This window comes from Mesoplodon bidens (genome assembly GCF_964165515.1).
Source record: "Mesoplodon bidens genome assembly, chromosome: 15".
In the NCBI taxonomy this organism is placed as follows: Eukaryota; Metazoa; Chordata; class Mammalia; order Artiodactyla; family Ziphiidae; genus Mesoplodon; species Mesoplodon bidens.
Genome location: NC_138171.1, coordinates 26,536,837 through 26,556,810, shown reverse-complemented (window position 1 = coordinate 26,556,810; position 19,974 = coordinate 26,536,837). Strand labels below are relative to the sequence as shown.

The 19,974-nt window shown below is 52.0% G+C and overlaps 1 protein-coding gene across 2 annotated transcripts in view; it reads right to left on the bottom strand.

Moving 5' to 3' along the window:
- NOL4L (nucleolar protein 4 like) overlaps positions 1–19,974 on the bottom strand; it is a gene marked incomplete at its 5' end in the record, with an annotated part of 130,731 nt that overhangs the window by 33,141 nt on the left and 77,616 nt on the right. The window contains one exon of one of the 2 annotated variants that reach the window (XM_081256554.1): positions 4,936–5,014. The exons of the other annotated variant lie outside the window; for it this stretch is intronic. Of the gene's footprint in view, positions 1–4,935; positions 5,015–19,974 lie in introns of those variants that run through there. 2 annotated transcript variants of the gene reach the window in all.

The following is a 19,974-nucleotide window of genomic DNA, read 5'->3' as shown; positions in this document are numbered from 1 at the left end:
CGATAACGAAGAGCACCCAGTGCCCACACATGAGGGGTTCTGCGGCAGGGGTGTTATGAGATTTCCTCGCAACAGCCCCATAGAGAAAGCAGGCACCCGTGTCAGGCCTATCTCCAGATCTGGTGCCCGCCCCTTGGAGACCTGCCTCAGCTGCCCAAGGGCACCGTAGCTAGTGGCAGAGCTGGGATCTGAACCCAGGCAGTCTGTGCCCACAGCCCACATCACAGTCCACCACACCGAGGGGCCCCCTCACCACACTTCCTCCCTTCAATCCAAAGAATCAGATTCCTTAACAACAAAGTGCCTCAGGACGAGACCCAAAGGAAACTCCATGGGAGACGAAGCTATATTTACACCCATACCCACACCCAGCTCACTCTCGTCAATGAGTTGACGCGCACTTATGGAGCATCTACTATGTGCTGGTGTTATGTTAGGGGCATCAAGACTGTGGCAGGGCTCCTTTCCTCCAGGGTCCTGTTATTTAGGGAAGGACAGAGAAAAATTCTGACCCACTTGTAAGCGCAGAGAGAGAAGGGGGCTGGGGAACCCTCTCTCCAGTTATCTACTGACCATCAAGCTCTCCCCAGCAAGTGTTCCTACAGCCCCCAGGGTTCTGCCACATGAACCCCTGTTTTGTGGGAGATGGCTCTAGCTAAGCTTCTGACACCACTGATACAGCAATCTTTTAAGTGAGAAATCAAACTTATTAAGCCTAACTTTAAAAACCTGCCAAACTCTTAAATTCCAATCAAAATTAGCTCCCACACCCTCACTTCCAGGGCTGACCTGGGAGAGAAGGCTTCCCAAGCCCCCTTTGCCACCCACCTGCTACAGCAGAGCTCCCAGCTGCAGAGGGCAGACTGTAACCTCACCGGCTCACACTGAGCCCAGGCTCCAGGAGCAGCCCAATTACCCAGGCAATTACCAGTACACAGTTCAGAGCCCATCGACGATGAGCAGAGGGGGCACAGCCGGGCCTGAGGGACCTGCGGGAGATGCCAGCGCAGGCTATGAGGGGCCGGGCCCAGAGGTCACAAGTCCGGCACTTCTTGCTTTTCCCTCTGGAATCTCAAGGGAACTCAGCCTACTAATTTCTCTTTCTTTAAACAAACTTCAGTGAAACTTTCATTAGAAAATAAGAGTGTGTACAATCCATTACTTCCAGGTCCCCTCTCCCTAGACCCCACGTGACTGGCCAGCCAGGACCCCCGGCTCCTCTCACCTCTACCTTCGGACACCCTGAAGCCTGCAGCCTTGCCCACCTGTTGAGAAAAGTCCATCACTTATTAGGCACCAAAGGACCTGAGCCACTTGCGGGTCACGGGGCGATCAGGTCAAATGCCCTTCTGAAAAGGGAACATAAGAGTTGGGGTGGGGAGAGGGGGCAGGCAGACAGCACCCAGACAGCCCCTGGGACACACCCCAATCTGGCAGCCCTGACTCTGGGCAGGAGGGGAGCCGACCAAACCCTCCCTGCTCTTATCTGTGGTCCAAAATTCACGGGCAGGTTCAGTTTCTCTCCACCCAGGTTCTGAGGCCCTTCCTCCTCTGCAAGCAATAGCACCAAGCGCTGCTCAGCCCAGGAGGAGGAGAAAATGGGAGACCAGAGGGGAAATGGTGGAAACGCGCCTGTATCCATGGCGTGTAACCAGGGGCAGGTGCTATCAGTAACCTGATTATTTTACAACTGGGGTCACTTTCTCGGGAACTGGGTTCCTGGTGCCTCTGAAGTTGAGCCATTTGCATCCTCCAGGACAGGGATCCTGGGCTTTGCCTCCACAACATTTTCCAGGCCTTTCCTCAGAGCTGTAACTCTATCTCTACCACTTGCTTTGAGAGAGAAAAGGAGGAGGATTTGCTGTGAATTTAGTGCAGTTGTGAGCCGTAAGCCCTGACCAGGAGCCTTCTTGAGTGTGTGTTTCTGAGGAGGGGTGGAAGGCAGGCATGGGCCAGGCAGGAAACAGAGACCCTCTCTGTCCAGCCCTTGGGGTCTGTTTGATGAGAGGCTGAAGCTCCTGCCAGAAAGACCACCAGGCTCAAGGCAGTTGCCCTGGCACCAGCTCTAACCCAAGCAGGCAGGCACCAAGATGGAGAAAGTGAGCACCTCCTTCTGGAACACCTGCAGGCCCCTTCCAGGCCCTGGAAATTCTTCAGTGCGAGGCAATTCCCCGCCTTGTCTCCATGTCAGCGAGCATTACACACACAGCCTTCTGAGCATGCCAAGGAGGTACTGAACCGCATTTGACCCCAACTTAACCACTTCAGTTCATCAGATGGCTTATTAATGGAAGACGAAAACCCTCCAGGATCCAAGGCAACAAGGGTTCAAATCCCTGCTGGGAAGGAACAGCACAAATGAAATCGGAGGGTGGTCGGAGCCACAGCTCCTGGGAGCTGCGGGGTCCCAAGGCTGTTGCTCATGCTCCATCCCAAGCCCACCTGGCCACCAGGGGAGAAGGCCAGCCTCCCGGGGACACTCCCGCACAATTCCACTCCTTCCTGCCAGCATACCTCCTTTGCTTCCTAGTCATACAAGCATACAGGCTCATCTGGGAAATGGGAAGTGGGGAGGGCTGATACAGCTAATCACCTAGCACATTCTAGGTACTCCCTCTCTCTCTCTCTCTCTCTCTCTCTCTCTCTCTCTCTCTCACACACACACACACACACACACACGCACTCAGAGTCTGTCAGAAACATGTTCGCATCTACACAGGGACGCTCTGTTGTCTTTGCTGTCATGGGTGCCTGGATGCTGGGGTGAGCATTTTCAACACCTTCCTACTAGTGTATTGAGTGTAAAATGGGCTTTTGTTTCCCAAGCAAAGGCAACTGGCTGTTTTCCCAGCACTCCTCACCATGAGGGCCTCACTGATACCCCAGGCCCTGCCTTGAACAGGGGTCTCTTTAAAAGGGAGGCTAGAGAGATGAGCTTCAGTAGACAGGGTTCTTCCAGCCAAAAAGAGGGCTGGAGAGAAATCACTCTGCACTAATCCCCTGCAGGAGTTTCCTTCCAAGAAAAGGGCCCAGACAAGACAAAAAAGTTCTTGAGCAACTCAGGGGCAGTTCAGCTCCACATGGCCCCAGGGTGACTGAGGCCACGTCAGTTTCCCCAAATCAGCCTTTCCAGCTGGGAGGAAGGCCCTGGATGTTCTGCTCCCGCTGCTCCTCAGCAAGGTGCTGAATGGGGTCTCGGCACCCAGCCATGGTGCAAGGGTGTGGGAGGAGGTGCCGTCTCAAACCCTGACTCTCCAGAACAAGCCCACCTTGAGATGGGATTAAATGAAGCTTGATATTATTCATTCATGGACACATTGAGGCCCTAATGGTTTTCCAATATAGGGGTAATTTACTACCTGGGGGCTAAACTACCACTGGGGCCTGGGCCCTAAATGGGTCTTTCTCCCAGAATGACCTGAAATCCAGAAGCAGGGGGCAAGGCAAGAAAGGGCCCCTGGTCAGGACTCTCTCCTGAGGAGCTGTGAGAGCCCCACAGCCCTCTCCCCATGCCCCCCACCTCGTAGGACAGGGGCCCAGGCTGGGGTTTCCAGCTGATTCTGGGATAAGTAGGGCTTTATCTCAAGGGAGGATCTATTTCAAGCCACAATCCTTCTCAGAAAGAGGAGGAAATCACAGAGTCCAAACACCATTTCAGGTGAAATCAGGAGGTTATTAATCTCCCCTCAGAGCAGACAGAAAGAAAAATCAATGTTTTAGAGGGGGGAAAAAAGGTTCCATTTGAATTAATGGGTTTGTGGCTTCTCCATTGATCAGCGCCTCTTCACACTTTCTTTTTGTGCTTTTGTGCTCTTGGGGAGGAGGGAGGAAGAAGGGAATGGGGAGGAGGGGGGTGGGCCTCCCGATAAGGAAAAGGACGCTCTAACCTTAACCTTTCTCCAGGAATAATGCTAATTAGCGAGGCTTAGCGAGAACTTCCCCCAGGAAGCGCGGCCCGCTAGGGACGACCGGACTCGGGCAAACGCAGCTCCAGGTGGGACTGGGGGGTGGGGAGGAGGGTCACTTCTGAACCTGAGCTGCTGGAATAAGAGCGCGAATGGCACTCCCTCACCCCGCCGCCGGAAAAAGTGTCCAGCCTTGGAGAAGCGGAGAGCGGCGGACGGAGGTGTAAATCCAACTTAACCCGGGCGCGCGCCCTCACTCTGGCCAGCTGCCCCCGCCCCATGTGCCCCCGTCAGTAAGGAATGCCCCCTCCGACAGGGGCCGCCGACGCCTCCAGCTTCCGCTCCGACCGAACACTTGCCAGGGGCCTCAGGTCCGCTCCGGGGAGGGGCGGGGGCCTGCCGAAGTGGGCTCAACTCTGCAAACCTCGTCTCAACTCCCCGCGCCGAGGCAGGGAGCCCCTCCCTGCCACTCTACGCTTCCCGTCCTCACATCTCCAAACAGTCCACTTCCCTTCTCGCTGCGGCCGCAGTGGCGGCAACCCAAGCCTGACCCCCACCCCGCCGCCTGCGAACGCCTTCCTCACCGGGACGCGGTGCCGAGCCCGCTGCAAACCGTGTGGCCGCAGCACAATACCGCGGCGCGGCGCACACAATCACCGCCCCCCAGGACCGGCGGCGCGCACGGCCCGGGAGTGGGGTGCGCCCGGCGGCCCCAGGCACTCGGGGCCGGGCACACCTCTCGAGCACCCCGCAGCCCCCAGAGTGCAGGCTTCACGGCCCCCACCCCATTCGGTCACACTCACCCGCCCCCCTCCCCAGCCCACTCCGCCTAGGGCGCAGCCGCTTCCGCGCGCCCCCCTCCTCAGCCCCGGCGCAGGAAGCTCCCCCGCGTCCCCCTCCAAGGAACCCCCCCCAGCTTCCCGCCCCCCTAACCGCAGCTCAACGGCCGGCGGCAGCGGCGAGAGAAGGGGGGCGGCGGCCGGGGGCCCGGAAACGGCCCGATCGCGGGGATCCGGGCCGGACTCCGTACCTGGGCGGGAGGCGAGGCGGAGACAGACGGTCGGGCTCGGCGAGTGAGCGGGGCGGGCGGCGGTGACAGCCCTACAGCTCCAGCTGCTGCTGCTGCTGCCGCCGCGGCCGCCCGGGGAGAGGGACTGGCACCGCCGCGGCGCGTCACTGCCCGGCCCGGGGGCGGGGGTGGCCAGGGGGAGGGCCCAGGCGAGCGGCGGCGGCGGCGGCAGCGGCGGCGGCGCCGCGGCCGGGAGGGAGGAAGGGGGAGGGGGGCACCGGGCACGGGGAGGCGGGGGAGGGGGGAGGGGGGCGGGACCCGGCACGGGGCGGGGGCCGGGGGGAGGGGAGCACTGAGAGGGCGCACGCTGGGAGAGTAGGAGGGGCAGCAGGAGGAGGAGGTGGAGGGGCGGGCGGGAGGAGTGGGCACTGGGGGAGGGGGAGAGAGGAAAAGGAGGCACCCAGAGAGAGGAGAAAGGAGGGAGAGGCGGGGGGTGGGGAGAGGAGGAGGAAGGAGCGGGTGCTGGGCCAGGTACGGGGGGAGGGATGAGGGCGCGCTGGACGCGCCGCCTTGCGCTCGGTGGGGAGAGCTCTCTTAAGGGGGAAGCGCTTGGAGGAAGATTCTTGCCGGGGTCTGAGCCCGGGAAAGAAGGCGGTGGGGTCTGTGCCCGCCCCTTGCTCGCAGAGGACTCAGTCTTCGAGTCCGGGGTGGGGGTTGGGGGGCGCCCGGTAGGCTCTTCGCGTTCAGACCAGAAGAGGAGACACTTGGCCCAAAGAAAGTGACTCGGGCACCATTAGGAACTCCCGGCACCCTGGGGCCTTCGGAAAGCCCTCGACCCCTGCGCGTCTTCTGGTTCCCCGGGGACTTGGGTCCTCGCTGGGCGGGGCTGCTGGGCCAGAGGGCTGGGCCCCCCGGCGGTCAGAGCGAGACCCAGCTCTGGGAAAGACAGGCACGTGGTCGGCTCTGGGCCGCCCCCCCCCACTCTGGGCCCCCCCCCCTTGTCTCGATCAAGTTCAAGCTCGGGCTCCTCGGCTTGCTGCCCATTCGCTGCCCCCTCCCCTCCCCCTCCTCTATTCCGCACCATCTCGCCTCTTCACTCTTCCTTTGTCTCTTTCCCACCACTTAGTTTACACCCTCCCCTGCTCCCCTTCTTCCCACTGGCGGGCGCCGAAGAGTCCGGCTGCGCTCACCTGTCAGACCCAAACATTTCAACCATCTCCAGCGCCCGCCGCTGGCCTGCTCCCGGCTCTCTCCCCGCCCCACCTCCCGCCGGACATGGTGCTCCTCTAGACCACACAGTTCGGGCTCCTTAAGACGCACAAGATACAGTTGTAAAGTAATAGGATAACATCAAGAAATGCTGCTCCATCCCAGACCCGGGCGCGCACTGTCCACAGACACAGAATCGCAGTAGGGGAACGACCCACGCGGATCAGAGACGCAGTGCTCCGCGCAGACAGACCTCATCCACCTGGGGTGCAGGAGAAGACCGCACCGGGCGTCGCGGGGGTGGGGGACCCTGGACCTCTGAGCAGTCTCAGACTCAGCCTGAAACATAACACGCTCGTACCCCGACAGCAGAGTTAGACCCCGACAGAGAAGATGGGTCAGGGCGGATTCTCCCCTCCCCAAATCCACACCCTCCAACAGATTAGCCTTCAGAAAAATCTTGTGCTTTAACGGGGATGGAGAGCTGCCCTCGTGGAATTCTGTGAGGAAATGGCCACAAAACAAAACAAAACCAGTAACGATCCCACCACCTGGTTCCTCTGGTCGCATCCAAAGAGGAGGGGCAATTTCTACTGACTTTACGCTACAATTCATTCACAGTGAAACCAGCAAAGAAGAGAAAACGAGACAGCCACCGCGATTGTTTGCAATTTTGAAACAGACTGCCTTTAACCCTCCAACTTTTTTTCTGTAAAAAGCCTTTTTCTTTCTTCCACTGAAAGCTTTGCATTGTGAACAATCCGAGGTAAACAAGGCTCCCTCTACAGGTACGAGTTGGAAATACAACACCGCAGGTTCAGGGCTCAGTATTCACCCATTAGAAAAATAAAAAGATGACAACACATCAGATTAACAGCACACCGACTTCCTTCTGCACACGCTAAAGATTTTACTGTCAATATAAAACTCACACTTTGTTTTTAAAAGAGGCTCTAAGCATGTTACTCATTAGCACCTTTTATCCCTAAAATCAAATATGTTTTCAAACCAATTCACTCTTCCCACTTTTCTCTATGAGATCTTTACTTCTCATCCTCTGTGGTGGGGGACAGTTTGGAAACTTCATTGTCTGAACGTCCACACACCAATAATGATTTTTAGAATTAATTAGTGGCCACGAATCTTCAGTTCATACAGGGAAATGTGGGTGTTTCCAACATGGGAACTGTCCTTCCTCACTCTGAAAATGAGATAATTCAGGCCCAGGATTTCCCATCTCTTCCCACCACATTTCTAGAGACCTCTGACTTCTCCTGGCCTGAGTCACTATTTCACAGCGGTGGTGGACATCTGGGCTTGAAATATAAAGCCAGATCCAGCTGACGTTCAAAGGTGGAATTGAACCCAGATAAACCACCTCTTCTCTGACTAATAAGAGAAAGAGCTAGTACGCCAGGAGGGCAGAGCAGTGATTTTCTCTAGGCATGAAATGTGAACTCATTTACCATCCCTGAGATAAAACAGCCCCAGCCTCACTCGATACACAGGAAGCGGTTGGGAGCCCTGGAGAAGCCTGGCTATTTAGTAGCACGGCAAATTAGGTGAGTTTTCATGTGTGCTGAAGCCTGCAGAAATCTCCCGGCTCCTTAATTCCTGCAGGAGCTGCCACTCCTTGAGTAACCTTGTGTAGGTTGCTCTCTGTGTCTTTGTGCATCTCCTTAAAGTGGCCACAGCATGGGTCCCAACAAAGAATGGCATAACCTAGTTTCTTGACCACTAATTCTCCCAGTGATGTGTCTCTTCTTCCAGCCCCAGTCTGGTGGGAGACCATGACAGAAAAGGGCTGCTCTAGTCTGCTTAAGGGGGCGGTACTGCCTTCATGTCCCCTCCAGACTCTGCAAACAGTGGGTGCCTTTGTAAATGGCAAAATTGGCAGGGCATTTGCTCTGTGGAGCTTCTTAAGCAGCAAACCCCTCCAGGCAGATTCCCATATGAAATGAGCACGCTCCGTGAGCAGGGACCTGGCCTTGGGAACCAGAGGTTGTGATTAGGAATAACAGGATCTTAGAGTGACCAGAACAGATGCTATTCAAGCATCTCAAAGCATAGAAAAAAAAAATTATCCCTACAAATTACTTATTAATGATAAAAGGCACATGTACCTGCACAATGGAGAGACTGGTAGACACCCCCCAATCAAGTGATCAAATTCAGCAGACCCCGAAGTGGAACCACCTGACACGATGTGCTTACTTCCTGAAGGGATGCAATGAGAGAACATAGCATTACCTATGTTATGTTCTCCCCACGTCAAGTCCTCCCCTCCAAAATGCTTAACCTGAATCTGATCATGAAGAAACAACCAGACAAGAAATACTGAAAGAGAGACTCCATAACACAAGTAACCTGGACACTTCAAAAGATTCACTGTCGTTAGTTTGACTGTTCTTAATCACGAGACTAATGAGAAAAAACAATGAAATGCAAAGTTTGAATCTTGGTTGGATCCCAGAGACAAGGAGTGAGGTGGTGATGGGGTGAAGGAGACGCAGAGGATGGGGGCAGTGAGGGGTGGAGGGGAGACAGGGGTTGAGGGTGGAGATAAGGTGGGCTCTGGGCTGAGTGGTCAGGGAAGGCCCCTCTCAGGAGTAAGCCCACATGTGCTCTGACCCCAGGATGCTGGAAGCGGACAGCTGGGTGAAGACTTGGGGGCACAGGCTTGCAGGCAGAGGAAACAGCTGGTGCAAAGGCCCTGAGGTGAGAAGGGACTTGGCATGTTTGAGGACTTGAAAGCTACCAGTGTATTTAGAGTGTGGGGGAGGGTGGGAGGAGGTAAGGGTGAGACGGCATGCAGGGCCAAGCACTCAGAGCCTTGGACAGCACCGTGAGGTGTGTGGATTTTATTCTAAGAGCAAGGAAATCATGCCACCTAAATTATGTTTTTAGATCAGAGGAGATGAGATTATAAGGAAGCAGGAGTGGCATCCGGGAGACCATTGAGGAGGTGGAATAGAAAGAATCTAGTCAAATGGGACTGGTTCCAATTCTGGCTCTGACACCAAACAAGTGTCCTTGGGCACCAGTTTCCTCATCTACAAAGCAGATAATAAGATAGTATGTTTAATGTATTTGACACCAAAATTTCCCCTTTGACATTAGAAACTGTGGTATCCGGCCTCCCAGCTCTCCTGATGATCCCCCCTCCCTCCTGGTATCACACCCTTGGTCCCCTGGCACAATGGATAGGGCTGTGGAAATGAGGGTCTATGACTTCTGAGGTTAGGTCATAAAATACAGCTTGCTCTTTTCCCCAGAGGGAGTACTCGGTAAATGGTAGCTTTTATCGTCATCATCAGGAGTCTACATTTTCACAGTGCTGGTCAGAACCCTCTCCACAAATGCTGTACCAGTTTCCTCAGCAGCCAGCAGCATCTGGCAGTTCTCATTTCACTACACACTTGTCAGCGCTTAGTATTAGCAACCTCTTTTATCTTTGTCAATCTGAGAAGTGAAAAATGGTGTCTCTCTCTGCCCTCTTCATTTGGTAATGTGAGCCTATATTTATGAGTATCATGTGTTTATTGGTCACTTGTAATTCTTTTCTTTTTTTTAAACAATCTATTCATATTCTTTGCCCTCTACTTGAGTTGGTTTGGTTTTTTTTTTTTTTTTGTAAGAACTGTTTAGAAAGGAAGGGAATTAATCTTTTGTCATATATTTTGCAAACATGTTTTCCCTTTGTTGTCTTTTTATTTATGATGGGATTTTTTGCCGTATGAAAATTTTACTTTTTTTTTATTGTCTCATTAGGGTTTTTTTTCCTTTAGGGCTTTAGGATTTCACGTCAAAACAAAGGTTTTTCTTTTTCCACTCTAAAATTATAAATGTAATTCACCCATATTTTCTTCTAGAGCATTTATAGCTTCATTAGAGTTAAATCTTTATTCTATCTAATTTCTCTCCATATAAGAAGTGAGGTGAAGATCTAGCTTATTTTGTTTTTTAATGGCTATCCTAGTTTTCCCAATACCACCTTTTTTTTTTTTTTTTTTTGGCTGTGTTGGGTCTTTGTTGCTACTCACGGGGGCTGCTCTTCATTATGGTGTGCGGGCTTCTCATTGCGGTGGCTTCTCTTGTTGTGGAGCACGGGCTCTACGTGTACGGGCTTCAGCAGTTGTGGCACGCAGGCTCAGCAGTTGTGGCTTGCGGGCTCTAGGTCACAGGCTCAGTAGTTGTGGCACACGGGCTTAGGTGCTCCGCGGCACGTGGGATCTTCCCGGACCAAGGCTCAAACCCGTGTCCCCTGCATTGGCAGGCGGATTCTTAACCACTGCGCCACCAGGGAAGCCCCCAATACCATCTTTTAAATAACTCATCTTTATCCACTGATTGGAAGTGCCATCTTTATAGTATACTAATTTCCCCTTATTTTTGGAATTGCCTGTTCTATTGATCTGTCAATTCCTGTCCCGATAGCATAGCTCTGGAATATATTTTAATATCTGGTAGGGCCAGCACTCACCTCTACCTGCCATGAACTGTCCCTGCCCGCAGCATAATAAAGACAAACCCTTGCCACAGCAGGGAAGGCTCTAGGTGCAGCACCATTATGGCAAACGGCGAGGGGGGGTGGGGCACGTTTCTGACTGAGGGGCTGTTGGGGGGTGGTTCCTGGAAGAGATGACATCTATTCTGAACCAAAGAAGGCGGGAGGAATGTGACAGGTGGCAAGTGGAGAGGGCATCTCGGTAGGAAGAAGAGCGGGGATAGAAGCTCCAGGGCTTCACACATGCCTGGATTCAAAATAGCTGATCTGCAGGTTGGGTAGTAACTCAGTTTATCCATTTATGCTTCACATTCGCTGATTCTTGCCCAGCTGGCTGCAACCTCATAGTTGGTTTGACACCTTTGTTGAAATCTAGGAGAAACTGTCCCATGCCGTTTCCTCACTCCTTCTCTATTCAGATAATTTCCCATGATGCGTATCACTAAGAGTCTGACTTGTTGAAATACACTTTCCTAACAACCATGACAAAAGGTAAAAATTACAATTTCATCAATTGCCTTTTCAGAAATGTGTTGCTTTAAAATGTCATCAATTGATCTCTCCTACTCCAAAACCTTCAATGGCTCCCAGTCGCTGGCAGAATCAAGTTAGAGCTCTCTGGCCTGGTGTTTAAGGGCTTCCACAGCCCTGCTGGCCTTACAGCCTTCTGTTCCAAACTGTGAACTCTGCTTCAGACTCACATCTGCTATCCCTCAGTTGCCCATGTGTGACCCCCTTCAAGCCTTTGATCATGCATGCTTCCAGACACACGTTTTTTCCACAAATATGTATAGACCCCCACCACATGCCAGGCACCATGATTAGTATGGGTGACACAACAATGAACAACACAGATACAGGTCTTCCCACTTGTAGCCTGCAGGCCAGCAGGAGAGAGAGAGATTAATCAAATGACCACAGAGTTTTTAGTCACAGGATATACATTCGGTTTGTACTTGACATTTGTGGGACCTGCTAGGAAGAAAGTGCCTAGTTATGTGAGAAGGACATAGTGGATCCTGGAGGGCTCCACTGAGGAGGTGACATTTAAGTTGGGCATTGAAGAATGAATGGGCATTCACTAGGTAGAAAGATACTCTGGGCCATTAACAAAGACATCCTCCACCCCTGCCAGATCTAGGCCCCTCTGAACTCAGAGCGTCAATCTCACAGACCACCCAGCTGGCTCTGGTGGCAGGTCTCCGTCAGTCTTATATCACTTAATGCACTTGTGGTACTTCCCATTTCCTCAGCTATACCTCATCTCCCCAGCTGGACCATGAGCTCTCAGGGGCTGGGACAGGCTCTTAGGTGGCAGAGTCCCCGGCAGCATCCTGCGCACAGTAGGGACCTACCACTGCATCACTCAGGACCCCATCCTGCCCACTGCCCAGCACAGCCCTGATGTCTGCAACAGAGCTCTGAATTAAGCGCACCCCTCTTAATGCAGACCACACTTTGGAGCTCCCCAGAGAGGGCACCTACCTCCTCTCTCCCTTCTTTCCTGGCACCTTTGGAGAGGCTTGGCCAAAAAGCCAAGGCCAGCTGCAACCTGGCACTACCGCTCCTGGGTGTGCACACAACAAAAGCAAGTACAGATGGTCCCCAAAGAACACGCCAGGATGGTCATAGCAGCACTATTCACAGCAGCCCCAGCCTGGAAACTACCAAGTGTCCATCAGCAGAGAATGGATGATGGTGGTACACCTACACTGTGGAATACTGCTCAGCAATGGAAAGGAACAAACTAGTGGTGCAGGCCCCAACGCAAGGACTCTCACGAACTCATGCTTGTGGGCAAAAGAGCACACACATGACATAGTAGAACAGGCAGAAGCAATCTGTGGTATCAGAGGTCAGGAGAGTGGTCACCCTTGCCAAAGGTTAGTGACCAGAGCGGGGGCTCAAAGGGTCTTTGGGGTGCTGACAAAGTTCTGTTTTTTGATGTGAAAATTGGTCACAAGAGGTGGATTCAGTTTGTAAAAATTTACTGAGCTGTCCACTTAATGATACGTGTTCTTTTCTGTACGCGTGTTATACTTCCATAAAAGTAAGAAAAAGGGAAAAAAAGCTGAGGCCAGTTACCATAGCTGAGCAGCTTAGAGCTTGGTGTAATCCATTATGGCGACCCATACAATACCAGGCACCCGTGCTGGGTGGTAGGATATGTTACCTTATTTGACCAGCCAAATAACAAGGGTGATATTAACTGCCATTTTGCACATGAAGATAGTGGCTGTGGGAGGGAGATTAAAGGACACATCGAGTCCCCCAATAGCTCAGAGACCAGGGGACATGCCCACAGTCACAGAGCTAAAAGCTAGTGGCCGTGCTGGGGTTTGAAGCAGGGTGAGCTGGTCTCCAGGGTGCATGGTGGGCCCTGCCCAGGTGGGACTGCTGAGCCGTACCACGGGGCACTGTGCTTCACCGACCTCCAGCAGAGCAGAGAGAGGAACCCTCTAGAGCGAGTCTGGGGCTAGGTGGGCAGAGGTTTCCCCCAGGGTTGAGGCTGCTCCAAGGTGGTCAGCCCCTGCCTGGACCCCCAGCTTCTCCGTGCAGCCCTGGAGGGCGGCTGGGCCTGGGAGTCTCCTGGGAGGCAACTCTGGCTGCTCCTCAGCAGGTGATTAGAGGAGAGGCAGGGCCCCTCTGCGAGCTGAGCGAGATGCTGGGAAACTGGGGCAGGTGGTCCCTTCGTGACGGAGGCTGCAGGTGGGGGTTGTGTGGGGGGACGGGTAGCAGCCAAGGCTTTGGGGCCAGAGATGCTGCACAGAGGCCTTGCTGGTGGCTGGTGTCCTGCGTTTGGCGGTCAGCATCTAAGGTGGGGGTAGAGCAGGGGACATGTTTTGCTTGCATTCAGGCCCTTCCTTGATGTGATCTCAGGCAGGAGACTTAACTTCTCCAAGCCTCAGTTTTCTCATCTCTGAAATGGGGGCACAATAATAGGAGCTTGTTTCTGAAGGCTGCTGCGCGCTTAAATGCAGGGATGTCTGCAGGGCGCTGGACTGATGCCTGACGCAGAACACCTGCCCAAACCCTAGCTATTGTTAATGATGATGATGTGAAAGATAAGTAATTAATGATACAGACATCAGTCAACAAACGTTTATTGAGCCCCTACTGTGTGCCAAGGCCTGACCCAGGTGAGGGACTGTGGTGGTGAGATAAGCAGACCCAGGCCTATGCCCATGAAGCTGCTGGTGCAGGGGGCCTTGGCCTGGCCCTACCCTCACCATCCCTTTCTTTCTCCTTTCCCTTCTCCCCCCACCCACCTCCCCACCCATCCCTTGGGAAATAGCAGCATTAATGTGGGAGGGAACAGGCTCTACCTCTCACTCACTTTGGGTGAGTTACCTGAGCTCTCTGACACCGAGCCTCAGTTGCCCCATGTTGTCTGTAAGGGACCCAGCACACAGAAGGCCTCAAAAGATGGTTCCCGCTCCCCTCCCTGCCACCCCCTCCTCTCTTCCCTTCCTCCCTGCTTCCGCTCTGTTTCCTTCCCTTACTATTCTTTTTTTTCTTTTGATGTGGACCATTTTTTAAAGTCTTTATTGAACTTGTTACAATATTGCTTCTGTTTTACATTTTGGTTTTTTGGTTGTGAGGCATATGAGATCTTAGCTCCCCGACCAGGGGTCGGACCTGCAGCCCCTGCATTGGAAGGCGAACTTTTAGCCACTGGACCACCAGGGAAGTCCCTCCCTTACTATTCTTCCCCCTGCCCAAGCCTTTGGCAACTTAACACCCAAAGGCATTGTCAAGCTCAGCTGATGGTGCCCAGGCCATGGCAGATACTGTGGACTAACTTACCTGATAGCTAGACTCAACATTTCTCTCTCCCTTGTCTGAACTACAGAAGGTGGAAAGTGAAATTTTTTCTTTCCCAGCTCCCGCCCCCCACCTGCACCCCCACAGCTGGAAGTGGCCATGTGACCCTGGCCAATGAGATGTTAACAAAAGTGTATTGGCAACTCTCTGGGAAAGCTTTTGCTTTGCTGGACTAAGCTTACGCCACCCCTTCCCATCTTCCTCTCACCCTGAATGTGGACAAGATGGCTGGAGCAATAGCAGCCAACTTGCAAGTGTGAGGAAAAGGTCAATAACATCACAGAGACACCAACCCAACGTGGCTGACATCAACACCAACAGTTGCGCCACCACTCTTCCTATTTCAGGTTTAAAAATCTTCATGTTTTGTTATAGAGCCAGCTGGGTTTTTGGACCTGTAGTCAAAAGCATCCCTGTCTGATTCACAGGGCTCCTGTTTATGGATGGACTGGACAGTAAGGACCCCAGACCCATGTGGCCTTTTCCCTAGAGTGTCAATTCCTTAAAGAGACTGAGGAGGGGGGCTGTGTCAGGGCACCTGCTGTGGCTAGTGCGGTGCAGGGTTGGGGGGGACTCTGCAGAGGGAAAGGTGCCAGGCTCTGCACAGGTGTGCCCGGGCACTTCCCGAGCCACAGCAGTGTTCCAGGTAAAGAGGATCTTCTGTTTCTATCCTATTTTTTCTTGAGGCACTTGGAGCTGTTCCAAACATCCAAGCCTCCCAGCAACCACGGGGCTGGCAAGGCATAGGCTCTGTCACTCACATCCACTGAGGAGGAAGCTGCAGGAGAGAGGGGAGCGGCCAGCCTGGGGCCGGGCTGCCTGTGGTCATGCTGGGCTGAGCCCCTCTCCCGCCTGTCTGCAGCACCCCAGCCCAAAGCTCAGGGCTATCCAGGCCCTGTTATTTACTGCTGAAGGCTGGAGGTGGGCTGGCTGGGGGCAGCAAGGGCAGGTGGGCAGACCTCTGGGCCCCTTTCCCAGCAACATGCCTGCCTCCTGCTGACCCTTGACATACTAACTTCCTCCCCAGAAGAGTTTCCTTGAAGAAAGGGGTTCCTCTGTCCAAAAGCAAATTTTGAAAACCACTGAAGTCTGGCCCAAACCTGCTGTTCCAGGAACAGGGAAGCTGCAGCATGGAGAAGTGAAAGTTAGGCAGCTGGTGCCGGATAGGGCCACATCTAGGGTCGGAGTCGACGGGCTCTCTTGGCCGCTCATCTCCACTTGCTGTCACCTCCAGTTAAGCCCCTGCCCTCCTCTGGAAGAGGAAAGTGTGCCTTGAGGTTCCACAGGCACACGACAGGTGGGCCAGAGAGCCCTGTCCTCTGCAGGCTGCTCGGGCTTCTCCCAAGCACATCTGCCCCTCACTCCCCTGTCCTAGTCCCCTTGCTGTTCCCAACCTAGGGCCTTTGCACTCACTGTCTGCTCCACCGGGAAAGCCTTTCCTCTATAGGGCGGGCCACCTCCTATCAATTGGGTCTCGGCTTGGATGCCATCTTTTCAGAGAGGCCTTCTCACCCAGAGGCGCAGTCTATCAGTGGTCTCTATTTTAATTCTCTGCCCTAAACATCTCACTTTTGCATATCTTTTTTTCTTTCTTGTCTTGTTTATCATCTCTATGGCCTGTGAACTCTCAGAGAGTGGGCTCCTTGTCTGTCTCAGAACAGTGTCTGGGACGTTGAAGGAACTTAAATGATTGTTGAATGAATGAAGGAGGAGATTTTTTAAAAACTATACACACAGAGGGTCGCAGGGAGGGCAAGGGTCTGGAGGGCTGTGAGCAGAATCGTGGGCCTTTGCCTCCTCCATCTGAGTGGAGGTTGGGAAGCTCCCAGCCCGCCGTGGGTCGATGCCTGGTCACCCTCTGAGTAAAACAAGGCAGCCAGCACAAACAGTGTGACACTGCTGTGCCACCCTCAAAAAAAAAAAAAGAAGAAAAAAAAGAAAAAGGCCCGTTAATGAGGTAAACACAATCACAACCAGGAAAAATCCTGGCCATGCTTCTTCGAGTCCACCCAGAGCCATTATCTCTAATTGATCTCCAGACATCAGCTGCTGAAGCGTCTGAACCCCTCCTGCATTTTCCAGGTCTGGTTACAAAGCCCTGGCCCACCCAGCCACCAAGTGGGGTCAGGTCTCCTGGAGCAGCTCTTGGCTGGGGGCCGGGACCTGTCTGGGCCCCGCCTGAAAAGAAGGAGCCATCAGGCTGCCAAGGTCGGGGGGTCAAGAAGCTGTGGAAAAGCCACAACCCATAAATGCTCGGTCCCCCCGGAGCCAAGCAGCCTGCATTGCGGTGCCTTAAGCAGAAGCCTCCACAAAGCCACCAGGGGTTTCGCCCTCAAAAAAAATGTGACAAAAAACAGGGAGGGCGGGAGAAAGCGCCCTGCCCAAGATATCCCCCTTGAACTGGGGGATATCCAAGAACTGGGGTCAGGAGTTCCATTGTTAAAAACAACAACCACAGGACGTGGCCATGAGACAACAAGGCCCCTCTGGGTCTCAGTCAGGCTGGACCCAGAGTTGGAGGGGGGTGGGTCACAAGGTCGGCCATTGGTTCAGTGACCATCTGGATGTTTTGAGCTGCTCCTTCCTGGCCCAGCTGGGGAGAGACACCTCCTTTCCTGTTGGGTCCTTAGAGACAGAGCAGGGAGTCAGCTACCTGGGTGCCTTGAGGGGCGGTTCACAGTCAGAGGTCTGAGAAGACAGAGCTGCTCCCATGGACGGAGGCCCAGGTAGCGGCTCCTGATCTTGCTCCCGCCTTTTCCCTTGACACAGATAAAGCATCTCCAGGCCAGCCCCACATGCAGGATTCTGCTCCGGGCACCAGGCAGCTCTGCTGCCTGCACCAGTAAATCATGGGCACTGCATGCATTTTTTTCCCCCAGATAATGAAGTTGAAAGGCTGCGTCAGCATCCTTGCAAGCATGGGGGTGGCTCTGGTAGCCTGGAAGGGGACTGAGACTTTTGGAGCGGACAGGGATAATGAGGGACAATGTTTAGGTTTGGGATGTCTACTAACTGCATCAGACAACTGACTTTGGAGACGGGATGCTGGTCGTTTTCTGCTTCTTTCCCACCCAGCTTCAGGGAAGCAGGAGGAAAGAAGAGAGACACGGACGTCTCTGAACCCAGGCTGCCCTGGCGAAACAGCCGTAATGCTCATTTTCTTCAAGTATTTGGAAACCGCAGCAAGTTTCTTCAAAGCACCCGAGGACTGTCAGTGAAATATATTGATCGCTAAAACAATGCCCTGTAACAAAGATGTTTGACAATGGGTTTTTCACTTCCTTTTTTGTCTTGTCAAAAAAGAGGTTTCCCAGAAAACTTTCCCTCTCAAGTTTTAGCGATGCCCTATTTTGCCTGTCACCATCTTTAGGAGGATGGGAACGCTGGGCTGTCAATATTTATAGCCCCCAGATTCCAGCACGGAACGGTGATGCTCCTGGCTCACAGCCCACCTGGTCTGCTGGGTGAACAGAAAGGTCTGCAGTCAAAGTGTTTCAGCTTCATGTTTATGTGGATGGATCAACGGTGCCTCAGTATCTTTCCCTCACCAAGAATGGAGTATGAAATATTTTAAAGCACTAAACATATTTTTTTCAAATACTTCTTTTTTCAAGCCAAGGAAACTTTAAAAAATAAGGACAACAAGGAGGGGAACCATTCCTGCTACGTAGTAAGATATATTAATTAGATGTATTAGATATTAAGACATATTAGTCTCAATACTTAAAAGAGTGTGTAGCTGGTACATGAACAGACAAAGAAACCGGTGGACTGAACAGAAGCACATTCTGTTTCAGATGGAAACTTAGTAAATTATAAAGGTGGCATCTCAAATCAGTGGGAAGAAAATAGATTCCTTAATAAATGGTGATGACACAAAAGGGTAAAGCAGGACCTGTATCTCAGAATATACTAGGATGAGCTCCAAATGGACCAAAGATCAAATATGAAAAATGAAAACACATATATTTTTTTGCTCTGTCATCTGAGAGGGTCTAAAAGAAAGGACACCCCAGTAGCAAAAAGCACACTTATTGCCCAGATTTTGATTTTTAATATGATTCTATAATAAAAGGAAGATATGGCTGATTCTAGGATTGGAGTAGAATATATACAAGATGAGCCTGGAGCATCCTGTAGTACCAAAAGTAAAGAAACACTAAAACAAAGTAAAATCCCTCAAAAAACAAACCAACAAAAAACTTCAATGGGGGTATGTCAAAAGAGCACAGGAGCCAACTGAAAGAGCTCCCAGTGGCCAAAGCTGGAGCAGTTTGAGCATCAAAATAGATACAGCAGTACTGAGTTATAACCCCAAGTATAGAATAAATAGCCATATAAGTAAATGATTGAATAGGTTTATAAATGAGGAAGGAGAGACAAACCTCCCATGCAAAAGAATTCTAAATAATGTATGTAGACACTTTACCCTCAAGGAGGGAAATTATAAGCCCCACTCCTTAGGTGTGGGCTGCACATGGTGACTTCCTTCCAAAGTGTACAGTACGGAGGGGGGTAAAAGAATAACTTTACAGTGATGACACCTGACAAACATTATGTCAGCCGGTGTGGCCAAGGCAACATCAACAGTCATGAGTCATGGTGACAGTAGGTACACTTGATATGATGTGGTAAAAATGGCACTCTGAGTTTGGCATTGGCAGAAGCAAACTATTATATACAAGATGGAAAAACAACAAGGTCCGACTGTATAGCACAGGGAACTATATTCAATATCCTGTGACAAACCATAATGGAAAAGAATATGAAAAGAATATATATGTGTGTGTGTGTGTGTGTGTGTGTGTGTGTGTGTGTATAACTGAGTCTGCTGAAATTAAATACAACACTGTAAACCAACTATACTTCAATAAAATTTTTTTAATGGCACTCTGTGTCTGTGGTCTTCCTCCTAATAACCCATAACCCCAGTTTTATATTGAGAAAAACATCAGACAAATTCCAAAATTCTACAAAATACTTGACCAGTATGCTTTAAGACTATCAAGGTCATCGAAACCAAGAAAAGGCTGAGAAACTATCACAGCCAAGAGGAGCCTAAGGAGATGCGACAAGTAAATGTTAATAGTGTATCCCAGATAGGACTGTGGAATAGAAAAAGGACATTAGGTAAAAACTAAGGAAATCTAAATAACATATAAACTTTAGTTAATAATGTATCAGTACTGGTTCATTAATTGTAACAAATGTATCATTCTAATGTAAGATATTAATAATAGGGGACGGGCTTCCCTGGTGGCGCAATGGTTGAGAGTTCACCTGCCGATGCCAGGGACACAGGTTCGTGCCCTGGTCCAGGAAGATCCCACATGCCGTGGAGCGGCTAGGCCCGTGAGCCATGGCCGCTGAGCCTGCGCGTCCACAGCCTGTGCTCCGCAATGGGAAAGGCCACAACAGTGAGAGGCCCGCATACCGCAAAAAAAAAAAAAAAGAAAAAAAAAGAAAATAGGGGAAACTGTGTGTGTGGATGGATAATGTGGGAATTCTGCACTAGCTTC